Here is a 14120-nt window from a genome sequence, read left to right as displayed (position 1 = left end):
ACCCTATGCCCCAGGCCACCCAATCACTGAAAGGGCAGGGGCCATGCAGCCCTCCTCCCCAGGCCGATTTTGGCCCCAGGTCCCATCCTCCAGGGCATGGCCAATTAGTGAAAGAGGAAGGGGGCAGCATGCCCCCCCTCCCCAGGTTGATTTTGGACAAAGGAGATCTCATCCCACAGGGCCCAGCCAATTAATAAAACAGCTAGAAGGCCATGCGGTCCCACTCCCCAGGGACCCCAGGGCCAGGCCAATTAGTAGAATGGGGGCACGTGACCAGCTGGAGCCTGCATTGCTCCCACATGCAGGGAAAGGCAAAAAAAATCAAAAACAATGCCTATCATTAAAGGAGTCCCTCAGGGTTCCTACCTGAGCCCAACACTCTTCAACATCTATGTAACGCTTCTAGGATATATACTGAGATCATGTGGATTTGACGTCGTATCTTATGCTGACAATACCCAACTTCCCATCTCTTTTGGGTCAGATCCATAAAAAGTGAGATCTCAGTTTGCAAGCTGCATGAGGAAGATTGCTGAGTGGATGGCCAGCAACTGTCTCCACCTAAACAGTGAGAAAACTGAGGTAATACTATTTGGTAAAGCACAAGAGTTTTGGTTGGACAACTGGTGGCCCACAGAATTTGGTCCTGCCCCTCTCTCAAACAGGCGGTGAAAAATCTTGGTATTAATATTGACCAAACTCTTTCTATAAAAGACCAAGTCAATAACATCTGTGGTATCTGCTTTGCCACAATGCAGCTTTTAGGAAAAGTCTTTCCATGACTTCCATCTGACTCAAGAAAAGACATTAGTCCAGGGATTAACCACCAGCCGCCTGGACTACAGAAAAACATTGTTAGTGGCAGCAAATGACTCCTTGATGACCAAACTGTAAGTTGTGCAGAAATACAGCTGTTCAGGTAATTTTTAACCTGCCCTCCTGCTCATCTGCCACCATATTCTAAAGACCTTGCACTGTTTCCCCATCAGAAAATGAATAATATTTAAGGTATGCCCCCTTTCCGCCGATCTGCACTCCAGACCTCATCACTATCAGTCCAGCAGACTGCTTAGGTCCACAAAAAGGCCCTTCTTAAAATTACACTCATTTGCATCTCTAGATGTGGTTGCAGATCCTTCTCTTATCTGGCCCCATTCTATTGGAACAAACTGCCTCTCCACATAAGTACCTGTTCTGAATTTGCGAGATTCAAGAAGCTGTTAAAGATGTAGTTATTCTAATAAGTACACCCTAACCCTGAACAGAAAAGCGCTGAGATATTCATTTAGGATGAGTCGCGTGCTACACCAAATGTATAAAGTAAACTCCTCCATGTTCACTGCAATTGTACATGCTTTACATCGCTTGCATTTCCAGAATCCCAGGCATGCCATCTAGCTTTTTTTGAGCTGAAATGGCTGGCTACAAATTTGTCCCTTAAATTGCACGCCCCACTAAATGCAATTTGGGATGGTTGCCAGTTATGTTGGTAACCGAAGAGTTAAACTTCAACCCCAATGTTTCCTTAAGATTTGACTCAATTTCTTTAATTCTACAGCAAAAGTGGTGTTTAATCTGATTTCTCTCGTTTCTCTTTTTTTTCTCTTTTACTTTTAATGTTGGATCTGTATATTGATTTCACCTTTTTCAAACCTGACTCGCTTTGGATATTTTCTTGCTTGAAACTGTCTTTTTGTTTCCAGGCTGTTTCTCCAATTCTATCTCCTGTGAACACTTTGGCCCTCATTATGACCCCGGCGGTCGGCAGTCACATGGTGGAAAGTACTGCCAACAGGCTGGCTGTACTTTCCATCACATTATGACATTGGCGGTTTGGCTGGAGCCAAACCCCCAATATACCACACTGACTGCCACAGCGGTATCAATCTCCAGCCCAGCGGCCGTCACTGTACCGCCTGCGGGATCATGACCCCCGCCTACCGCCATGGTTTTTGTGGCTTCCTTACCGAAATCCCTTCCCTGGCACTGATAGGGGTCTTCTCCACCTCCAACCCCCAGATTCTCCCCCACCCCCATTCCTCTTCAGACCCCCCGTCATTCACTCCCCTCCCTTCACACACGCACACACACCCATTCCCACATTCAACCACGCATGCATACATCCATTCAAACACGCATCCGTAAACACTTACATACATACACGCATTCACACAACTCAACATACACGCACTCACACCTCCAGACATGCACACACATACAACATGCAACAGACACCTGCATACACCCATGCACAGACATACACACAACCCCACACACAACACCCCCCACTCCCCTCTCCTGTCAGAGTACCCACTTAACTGTGTCCAGGGGGTCCTCCGGCAGGGGATGGGAGGGGGCGCTGCTGCCAGCAGCAGCATCCGTCAGCAGGACACCGCCAGGCCGTATTATTTCTCATAATACGGCTGGTGGCGGTCTACTGGCGTGGCGCTGCTGCTGGCAGCAGCACCATCTTACTGCCATCCGCTGGCATGGCCCCAGCCAGATTTCCGCCGTCCTAGCGGAAATCCAGCTGTGGTCATAATCCGGCGGATGGCTGGTAGCAGCGGCGACGGTCTTTTGGTGGCCATTGCTGCGGCGGAAGGCGTTTTTTACTGCCAAGGTCCAAATGAGGGCCTTTGTCTTTATTCGTAGGGATGCTCTCCTTTAGATAGGGTTGATGAAAAATTGCTGCATGCAGAACTGGGTTTGTGCCTGTCACTTTTCTGTGTACCATTGTCTTGATCATGTTTTCACATATGTAAATTTCTGTGTCCAGAAATATTACTCTTGAGTCACTTATTTCATACGTGTATCTTAGGGTTGCCACACTGTCATTGAATATGTTCTAATATCTTTCAAATTCCTCCGAGAAACAAATCATCTTCAAACTGCAGCCACATGACGATTTTACCAACACGTTTATCATTTTCTGGGGCTCATGCACTACTTTGTTCCTACAAACCCATTGTTAGGTAGGCATTACTTGGTGAAAAGGAATATCCCATTGCAGTCCCTCGTTTGTTTGTACATTTCTTTGTTAAATAGAAATGTGCTGTTTGGTAGGCAAATTTTGATAACTTTAAAATTTAACATTTGATTGTGTTGGAAGAGGTGAATACTTCTATTTTCCAGAAAACACTTGCATGCCTGGACTCCTATGTTATGTTCCATAATTGTGTACAGTGATGTCACGCTGATCGTGATTAATTTGTATGTTTCTTGCCGGGATATTTCCTGTAAATGTTGCAATAGGTCACCTGTGTCTCTCTTGTAAAAAGAGCTCAGATCTTTCACTAGTGGAGCAAGGAAGTGTTAATATAATTTGAAATAGGTTCCAATAATGATCCTTTTCCCGAAATTATCTATCTTCCTGTTGGGTCTCTTTGGTTTTTATGGATTTTTGTCAGAAAGTATATTAAGGAAAGTATAATGTATTTTTGCTCCTCCATATCAATCCAATTCAGTTCTAGCCATTGAGTTAATTTCAGTTGCAATCCATTATTCTGTTATTAGATAGGGTTTTGGGTTTGTTTCATAAAGCATATGCTGTCTAAAAGCTGACTATTAGCTTCCTTTATACAGTTACTCTTGCTTAAAATTATAATGTTTCCCACCCTTGTCAGCAGGCTTGATTTCAATGGTTTCATCTTCTTGTAATGCGTTTTACTTCTGTTTAGATTATCTTTAACATTTCTTCGCTGTACTTTATAAAAGTCAGAGATTACAGCCTAATGAAAGAAATCGATTCTATTGCCTGGTGGAAGAGATCAGATAAAAAAATTGTGTTTTTTTTTTGCAGCTTAAGCCAACTCCTAATGGCATTATTTCTTAATCTAGATTTGAAACCTCTTCTTCATTGTTCCATGTCTTATTTTTTGACTACTGCAAAGTTTTTTGCCAGTCTTCTTTTACTTACCCACTTGAGTAAAATCAATTCTTGTTTGAGTGATATCTATGCGTGCAGTGGGGCAAACCTTCAAACTTTTCTTTAATAGAGTGGCTTCTTAATTCATCATGGTTCTATTTGATAGATTGATTACATTGAGTTCCTGACTTTTGGTGTCTATTATTTTCCTTGTTTCATGTTTCCTCTTATCCGAAATCCTGGTCTCTATGGATCCTTTACCTCTCTTCCCCCTCCTTGTTTTCCTCCTTTTGCGCCCTGTACATGCCCTCTTCCTCTTGGTATATTTCTGTTTTTTTCCCATTGTTGTTGCTGGAGTGAAAGGCGTATTTTGCTTAAAAAGGTACTTTCTTCCCCATTGATTCTGTATTTGAACTTAGTACTCATAGTAATGTTCACCTTTTGCATGGTAATCCCCAGATTTTTTGCCTTCACCACCCTATATTTGCTGTACCCTTTTTTGATGGCCATAGCACTCTGCATACTTTAGCCCTGCTAACGAGTGGTAAAGTGCTTGTGCTCTGAGTCAAAATTGATTCGCATAAAACCGGGTCCAAAGGGAGTGGCAAGGTGGGCAAAAAAAATGGATTAAACCCAGATCTTTGTGACCGGGGGTAAATGTTTGCACTGTTCAACATTCAGCCCATCATCTATTCTTTTTGCTTTTGTCGCCCTAAGTTGGAAGGGTATGCCCAGAAATGGGCCCCATGCTCACTGGGCCACTGGATTCAAGCTAGCTTGGCCGATAAGGGGTGACACCCTGAAACCGGTCACAGGATGCTTGTTTCTGGTCTAGGGAGGACCTAGCTTGGCAGTTCAGCCTGGACTTTTCCCATGGGAGCAGGGTTAAGGCTTATTTGCATATCGCTGGGCCCAAACTGGGGTGTCATGGTGGGCAAAAAAACAATGGATTAAACCCAGATCTTTGTGACGGTGGGTGAATGTTTGTATTGTTCAGCATTCTGTCCAACATCTGCTCTTTTTGCTTTTGCTGCCTAAGTTCGAAGGGTATGCCAAGACGTGGGTCCCGTGCTCACTGCGCCACTGGATTCAAGCTAGCCTGATGGATGAGGGGTGATACCCCAAAACTGGTCCCAGGATGCTTGTTTCCGGTCCAGGGAGAACCTGGCTTGGAAGTTTGGGCTGGACTGCTCCCATGGGGAGCAGGGTCAAGACTGATTTGTATATAGCTGGGTTCAAACTGGGGTGGCGTGGTGGGCAAACAAACAATGGATTAAACCCAGAACTTTGTGACTGGGGTGAATGTTTGCATTATCAGCATTGCGTCCATCATCTGTTCTTTTTGCTTTTAAACCTGGCAAAATTGGCATACACCGAAATGGAATATTTAGTTTACTTATAAGTCCCTAGCTTAGTGCTATATGTGCCAAGGGGGTGTACATTAAATGCTACAAGTGGACTGCAGCACTCATTGTGCCACCCACTAATGTAGCTCTGAAAAACATCTCAGGCTTGCCACTGCAGCATTTAGTGCGGTTTAAAACTGGCACATTGACATGGTAAAATAAGCCGTTTTTCAGACCAGAACTAAACTTTCCTTTTGGATACTTATAAGTCACCAGTAAGCTAGGCCCTAAATGTTCCCTAAATGCTCAGAGGCCAGGACGTATAGTAATTAAAAAGAAGGTCATGCACATTTTCATGTTTACATGTTCTGGCACTGAAAAACCCACAAAGTAGCTTTTCACTGTGGTAAGGCCTCTTGTGTGAGATTCAGACACACAAGCTTTCAGATGCCATCTACTGCAACTTTCCTGCTTTTGCTACTTACCAGTTTTAACTGGAACTGCCCTGGACCCTACTACTGGCCCCCATGGGATTGAGGGCTAAATCACAAGTGGTGCCACCTAGTTCCTGGTCCCTTGATTGGTGTTAGCATGTACCCCTTCTATCCAAAATGGCAAAGTAGACACTTAAAAACAATTTCTGAACTTTTCTCCTGAAGAGCCAGAAGGTAACACCAGACCGCTACTAAACCTCAGCAGCTGATGTCAAGCCTACTGGTTTTACCTGCTGAAGACATCCTGACTTTCAGAAATGTTTCTAAGTTCAAATGTAGAGGAGTTCACTGAGACCAGTGCTGAGCAGTTACCCGCAGTCAACGATGCCTTTATGGGCCAGGACTTTGGACTTTGCCTGCTCAAAAGTGTTCCTGCTGTCCACCTTGAGAGTCTCGAACTTCCTGCTGGTTTTGAGACTCCCACGAGGTCCTGCTCTTCAACTGGGCTCCATTGACGAGCCCCTCTTCGAATTCAGCCTGCATCCTGACCCACTGACGACTCCACAGTGAGGATTTTGCTCTAAAAAAGTTTCCAAGTGTAAAGGTAAACCTTCCACTGGGACTAACTTGTTCCTTGTATTTGACCCACTCTCAGTCGCAGTCATCCTTAACTTTTGACATTGAACCAGTCTAGCGCAACCTGATAACTGCAAGAAACTTTACAAATTCATATCTGTGGTTCTACTTATTGGATATTTGGCATCTTGGTGTCATTTTATTTAGTAAAATATTGTCTATTATTCTAAACTGTCTTGGGATTCTTGTGTTGTGTTTTTACTGTTGGAGTGTTGCAAAAATATTTTATACATTGCCTATAAGCGACCCCTGACTGTTTTGTGCCAAGCTACCAGAGGATTAAGCACAGGCACAGGTTTATTTATTGATACTTGTGAGTCACCCTGACAAGGACTGTGCTTATTTCTTGAAGTCAGTTATCAGCCCCTTCAACAAAACACAGTTTCTTGCTTTGGTGTTCAGTGCAGGGACTCAGTACTTATGTTTTTTGCAGTGCCACCCAATGATTTGTGTAAAACCAAAAATCCCTGAATAATCGGACATCAACATTTATTTGATTTTAAAGTTCTCTTTTATTTTTAAAAGACATTTTTCTGATTTTTTTCTAGAATCCATTCCTCTCAATTGTTTGCACCAGTGACATTTTTGCTAGCATATAGATGGACCTCAATAACATTGAGGGCCCCAAAGTGGTGGAATTGAGGAAGCTATGAAAAGAGGGAAGACTAACCTTGAGAAAGAGAGTCACAAACGTGTACTTTTATATAGCTCTCAAAGCCTTTGAGGAGGTCCGTAGGATGCATGCTGCAACAAAAGAGCAGGACTGACCCGGAGAAAGAAGAGGTGGATAAGGTAGATGAGGAAGATGTAGGCCATGGTTTGGGTACAGGCCTACAGCTGCAGCAAGGAGAGGAGGAAAACTTGCTCACATGAGCCAGGTCTCCCTCAGCTGTCCAAACTGAAGTTGACTGCAGAAGAGAAAGAAAGGCAGGGAGGGCTTTGGAAGAAAGGAAGCTAGCCTTTGAGGAGAAAAAAATATTGCTGACTTATGAACCGAATCAGAAGGAGGTTACTTTAAAAGCCAAACATCCCTTGGAGTTCAAGAGCAATGGTGGCTACGACGGTAAGGTGTCAAAATGAGACAAGAGGATCCATGTTCACAAGGAAATTGTGCCTAGCTTTGTGGTGGGGGATGATATAGATAAGTGGTTTAAGACCTATGAAGTAGCTCTGGAGATGCTTAGAGTACCTGAGGAAAACTGGGGAGCTAATCATTGGAGGCGTATGTCGACTGAGGAGTGGGATTCTCCCCCGAAAGGAAGCCCTTCTTAGAAAATATGGTCTGACATCTGAGAAGTACAGGCTAAAGTTAGGGGAAAGCCTGAAGCTGTAAACCTAGTCCTGGGTAGATATTGTTGATTACTCTAAGAAGGCATTAAATGGTTGAGTGAAGGACAGTAACCTAGGTAATTATGATGAGATGTACAATCTTGTTCGGAAAGCATATGGTAATTAGCTGTTTTACAGAGTTGTGCCCACACCTAATTGATGTCAAGCTCTCTGTATCCATTGAGCTTGCCAAAGAAGCGGACTTATGGCATTGCACTTAGATCCACAAGTAGCTACCTGAGGGAGATCCCAAGAAGTGAGGAGAGGACCCCTCCACTAGCAGAAGGAGGGGGGAAATGGGGAACAATCAAAGAAGTTCTCTAAAGGCCCATGAAAGAGTTCCCATGGAAAAGAGCCCCAGTTCAATCCTGAGCATGATAAGGCTGGGTGTAGGAAGTTGGCTTTGTATATACTATTTAAAAGTAAGAAATAGTGTGCACAGAGTCCAAGAGTTCCCCTTAGAGGTAAGATAGTGGCAAAAAGAGATAATTCTAATGCTCTATTTTGTGGTAGTGTTGTCGAGCAGTAGGCTTATCAGAGGGTAGTGTTAAGCATTTGTTGTACACACACAGGCAATAAATGAGGAACACACACTCAAAGACAAATTCCAGGGCAATAGGTTTTTATATGGAAAAATATCTTTTCATAGTTTATTTTAAGAACCACAGGTTCAAGGTTTACAAACAATACTTTAAATGAAAGGTATTTTACTCAGGTATTCTAGGAACTTTGAATAATCACAATAGCATGTACAGTTTTGACAATAATGGCAATAAGCTATTTTAAAAGTGGACACAGTGCAAAAATCAACAGTTCCTGGGGGAGGTAAGTAAATGTTAAGTTCACAGGTAAGTAAAACACTTACAGGGTTCAAAGTTGGATCCAAGGTAGCCCACTGTTGGGAATCAAGGCAAACTCAAAGTTACCACACCTGCAGCTCAGGGCCGGTCAGGTGCAGAGGTCAAAGTGGTGCCCAAAACACATAGGCTTCAATGGAAATAGGGGTGCCCCGATTCCAGTCTGCCAGCAGGTAAGCACCCGCCTCTTCGGAGGGCAGACCAGGGGGGTTTTGTAGGGCACTGGGGGGGACACAAGCAGGCACAGAAAGTACACCCTCAGCGGCACCGGGGCGGCCGGGTGCAGAGTGCAAACAGGCGTCGGGTTTCTAATAAGAATCAATGGGAGACCCGGGGGTCTCTTCAACGATGCAGGCAGGCACAGGGGCGGCTCCTTGGGGTAGCCACCACCTGGGCTAGGCAGAGGGTTGCCTGGGGGTTGCTCCTGCACTGGAGTTTGGTTCCTTCAGGTCCTGGGGGCTGCGGGTGCAGTGTGGTATCCAGGCGTCGGGTTCCTTGAAGCAGGCAGTCGCGGTCAGGGGAAGCCTCTGGATTTCCTCTGCAGGCGTCGCTGTGGGGGGTCAGGGGGGTCAACTCTGGCTACTCACGGGCTCACAGTCGCCGGGGAGTCCTCCCTGTAGTGTTCGTTTTCTGCAGGTCGAGTCGGGGGCGTCGGGTGCAGAGTGGAAAGTCTCACGCTTCCGGCGGGAAAAAAGTGGTCTTTAAAAGTTGCTTCTTTGTTGCAAAGTGTTGCAGTTTCTTTAACAGGTCCACTGTTCTCTGGAGTTTCTTGGTCCTTTAGATGCAAGGTAGTCCTCTGAGGCTTCAGAGGTCGCTGGACCCTGTTGGATGCGCCGCCTTTGCAGTTTTCTTCGAAGTAGGGAGGCAGGCCGGTGGGGCTGGGGCCAAATAAGTTGTCGTCTCCGTCTTCACTGCAGGGCTTCAGGTCAGCAGTCCTTCTTCTTCTTTAGGTTGCAGGAATCTATCTTCCTCGGTTCCGGGAGCCCCTAAATACTCAATTTCGGGGTGTGTTTAGGTCTGGGAGGGCAGTAGCCAAAGGCTACTGTCCTTGAGGGTGGCTACACCCTCTTTGTGCCTCCTCCCTGTGGGGAAGGAGGCACATCCCTAATCCTATTGGGGGAATCCTCCTTCTACAAGATGGAGGATTTCTAAAAGTAAGAGTCACCTCAGCTCAGGACACCTTAGGGGCTGTCCTGACTTGGGGTTGACTCCTCCTTGTTTTTCTCATTATCTCCTCCAGCCTTGCAGCCAAAGGTGGGGGCAGTGGCCGGAGGGGCGGGCATCTCCACTAGCTGGGATGCCCTGTGGTGCTGTAACAAAGGGGGTGAGCCTTTGAGGCTCACCGCCAGGTGTTACAGTTCCTGCAGGGGGAGGTGAGAAGCACCTCCACCCAGTACAGGCTTTGTTCCTGGCCACAGAGTGACAAAGGCACTCTCCCCATGTGTCCAGCAACATGTCTGGTGTGTGGCAGGCTGGCAAAAACTAGTCAGCCCACACTGGAAGTCAGGTATGTTTTCAGGGGGCATCTCTAAGATGCCCTCTGGGTGTATTTTTACAATAAAGTGCATACTGGCATCAGGGTGCATTTATTGTGCTTAGAAATTTGATACCAAACTTCTCAGTTTTCAGTGTAGCCATTATGGTGCTGTGGAGTTCGTGTTTGACAGACTCCCAGACCATATACTCTTATGGCTACCCTGCACTTACAATGTCTAAGGTTTTGCTTAGACACTGTAGGGGCATAGTGCTCATGCATATATGCCCTCACCTGTGGTATAGTTAGTGCACCCTGCCTTAGGGCTGTAAGGCCTGCTAGAGGGGTGACTTACCTATGCCACAGGCAGTGTGAGGTTGGCATGGCACTCTGAGGGGAGTGCCATGTTGACTTAGTAATTTTTTCCCCACCAGCAAACACAAGCTGCCAAGCAGTGTGTATGTGCTGAATGAGGGGTCCCTAGGGTGGCATAAGACATGCTGCAGCCCTTAGAGACCTTCCCTGGCACCAGGGCCCTTGCTATCAGGGGTACCAGTTACAAGGGACTTACCTGGGTGCCAGGGTTGTGCCAATTGTGGAGACAAAGGTACAGTTTAGGGAAAGAACACTGGTGCTGGGGCCTGGTTAGCAGGGTCCCAGCACACTTTCAAATCATAACTTGGCATCAGCAAAGGCAAAATGTCAAGGGGTACCCATGCCAAGGAGGCATTTCCTTACACAACCCCCCCCCCACCCCCCCCCCAAACGAAAGAGGATGAGACTAACCTTTCCCAAGAGAGTCTTCATTTTCTAAGTGGAAGAACTTGGAAAGGCCATCTGCATTGGCATGGGCAGCCCCAGGTCTGTGTTCCACTATAAAGTCCATTCCCTGTAGGGATATGGACCACCTCAACAGTTTAGGATTTTCACCTTTCATTTGCATTTGCCATCTGAGAGGTCTGTGGTCAGTTTGAACTACAAAGTGAGTACCAAAGAGGTATGGTCTCAGCTTCTTCAGGGACCAAACCACAGCAAAGGCCTCCCTCTCAATGGCACTGCAACGCTGCTCCCTGGGGAGTAACCTCCTGCTAATGAAAGCAACAGACTGGCCAAGGCCATCATCATTTGTTTGGGACAGAACTGCTCCTATCCCATGTTCAGAGGCATCAGTCTGCACAATGAACTGCTTGGAGTAATCTGGAGCTTTGAGAACTGGTGCTGTGCACATAGCTTGTTTCAGGGTGTCAAAGGCCTGTTGGCATTCTACAGTCCAGTTTACCTTCTTGGGTATTTTCTTAGAGGAAAGTTATGTGAGGGGTGTCACTATGGATCCATATCCCTTCACAAACCTTCTATAGTAACCAGTCAAGCCAAGGAAGGCCCTTACTTGAGTCTGGGTTTTTGGAGCTAACCAGTCCAGAATAGTCTGGATCTTGGGTTGGAGTGGCTGAACTTGGCCTCCACCTACAAGGTGTCCCAAGTAAACCACAGTACCCTGCCCTATCTGACATATAGATGCCTTAATAGAGAGATCTACTGCTTGCAGGGCCTGCAAACCCTTCTTCAGGTGGACCAGGTGATCCTGCCAGTTGGAGCTAAAGACAGCAATATCATCAAGATAAGCTACACTAAAGGACTCCAAGCCAGCAAGGACTTGATTCACCAACCTTTGGAAGATGGCAGGGGCATTCTTTAAGCCAAAGGGTATCACAGTGAACTGATAGTGCCCATCAGGTGTAGAGAATGCTGTCTTTTCTTTTGCTCCTGGTGCCATTCTTATTTGCCAGTACCCTGCTGTCAAGTCAAAGGTACTCAAGTATTTGGCAGCACTCAATTTATCAATTAACTCATCTGCCCTTGGAATGGGATGGGCATCTGTCTTGGTGACAGAATTAAGTCCTCTGCAGTCCACACAAAACCTCATCTCTCTCTTGCCATCTTTGGTGTGAGGTTTGGGGACTAAGACCACTGGGCTAGCCCAGGGACTGTCAGAGTGTTCAATGACTCCAAATTCCAGCATCTTGTGGACTTCCACTTTGATGCTTTTCTTAACTTGCTCAGACTGTCTAAAACTTTTGTTTTTGACAGGCATGTTGTCTCCTGTGTCCACATCATGGGTACACAGGTGTGTCTGACCAGGGGTTAGGGAAAAGAGCTCAGCAAACTGTTGTAGGACTTTCCTACAGTCAGCTTGCTGTTGGCCAGAGAGGGTGTCTGAGTAGATCACTCCATCTACTGAGCTATTTTTAGGGTCAGTGGAGAGGAGGCCAGGGAGAGGTTCACTCTCAGCTTCCTGGTCCTCATCTGTAACCATTAACATGTTTACATCTGACCTGTCATGAAAGAGTTTGAGGCAGTTCACATGGATCACCCTCTTGGGGGTCCTGCTAGTGCCTAGGTCTACCAGGTAGGTGACCTGACACTTTCTCTCTAGCTCTGGGTAAGGGCCACTCCATCTGTCCTGAAGTGCCCTGGGAGCCACAGGCTCCAGAACCCAGACTTTCTGCCCTGGCTGAAACTCAACCATAGCAGCCTTTTGGTCATACCAAATCTTCTGGAGTTGTTGGCTGGCCTCAAGGTTTTTCTTGCCTTTTCCATGTACTCTGCCATCCTGGAACGTAGGCCTAGTAAATAGTCCACTATATCTTGCTTAGGCTCATGAAGAGGTCTCTCCCAGCCTTCTTTCACAAGAGCTAGTGGCCCCCTTACAGGATGGCCAAACAGAAGTTCAAAGGGGGAAACCCCTACTCCCTTCTGAGGCACCTCTCTGTGGGCGAAAAGCAGACATGGCAAGAGGACATCCCATCTCCTTTTGAGCTTTTCAGGGAGCCCCATGATCATGCCCTTCAATGTCTTGTTAAACCTTTCAACAAGACCATTTGGTTTGTGGATGGTATGGTGTGGTGAATGTGTAAGTCACCCCACACTCATTCTACATATGTTTCAGGTATGCTGACATAAAGTTGGTACCTCTGTCAGAAACCACCTCCTTAGGAAATCCCACTCTGGTAAAGATACCAAAGAGTGCTTTGGCTACTGCAGGGGCAGTAGTGGAACTAAGGGGAATTGCTTCAGGGTACCTAGCAGCATGATCCACTACTACTAGGATATACTGATTCCTTGAGGCTGTGGGAGGTTCAAGTGGACCCACTATGTCCACCCCCACTCTTTCAAAGGGAACCCCCACCACTGGAAGTGGAATGAGGGGGGCCTTTGGATGGCCACCTGTCTTACCACTGGCTTGACAGGTGGCACAGGAGGCACAAAACTCCTTGACTTTCTGGGAACTGTTGGGCCAGTAGAAATGGTTGACTAACCTCTCCCATGTCTTGGTTTGTCCCAAATGCCCAGCAAGTGAAATGTCATGGGCTAAGGTCAGAATGAACTCCCTAAACTCCTGAGGCACTACCACTCTCCTAGTGGCACCAGGTTTGGGATCTCTTGCCTCAGTGTGAAGGAGTCCATATTCCCAATAGACCCTGTGTGTTCCACTGACTTTTCCTTTTGTTTCCTCAGCAGCTTGCTGCCTAAGGCCTTCAAGAGATGGACAGGTTTCTTGCCCTTACACAGCTGTTCCCTTGTGGGTCCCCCTGGGCCTAAGAGTTCAACCTGATAAGGTTCCAACTCCATGGGCTCAGTTCCCTCAGAGGGCAGAACTTCTTCCTGGGAAGAGAGGTTCTTTTTCTTTTGATGTGTTGAAGCTGGTTCCCCAGTCTTCTTTCCTTTTCTCTTGGAGGGTTGGGCCATTCTTCCATGCTCCAATACCTCTTTTTCACCCTGAGCCTTGCACTGTGCCCTTGTCTTGACACACACCAGTTCAGGGATACCCAGCATGGCTGCATGGGTTTTGAGTTCTACCTCAGCCCATGCTGAGGACTCCGGGTTGTTTCCAAGCAAACAGTCTACTGGGATAGCAGAGGAGACTACCACCTGTTTCAGGCCAGTGACCCCTCCCCATTCTAAAGTTACTATAGCCATGGGATGTACTTTAGTCTGATTGTCAGTGTTGGTGACTGGATAAGTTTGTCCAGTCAGGTATTGTCCTGGGGAAACCAGTTTGTCTGTCACCATTGTGACATTGGCACCTGTCTCCCTCAGGGCTTCTACACTTGTCCCATTAAGAGTTGCTGCCTGGATTTTTGCATATTAGGGGGCCAGGCAGCCAGTGTGGCTAAGTCC

Source organism: Pleurodeles waltl, chromosome 11 (genome assembly GCF_031143425.1).
Source record: "Pleurodeles waltl isolate 20211129_DDA chromosome 11, aPleWal1.hap1.20221129, whole genome shotgun sequence".
NCBI lineage: Eukaryota > Metazoa > Chordata > Amphibia > Caudata > Salamandridae > Pleurodeles > Pleurodeles waltl.
The sequence above is the reverse complement of the archived record's forward strand: the minus strand, read 5'-3'. Positions refer to the sequence as shown.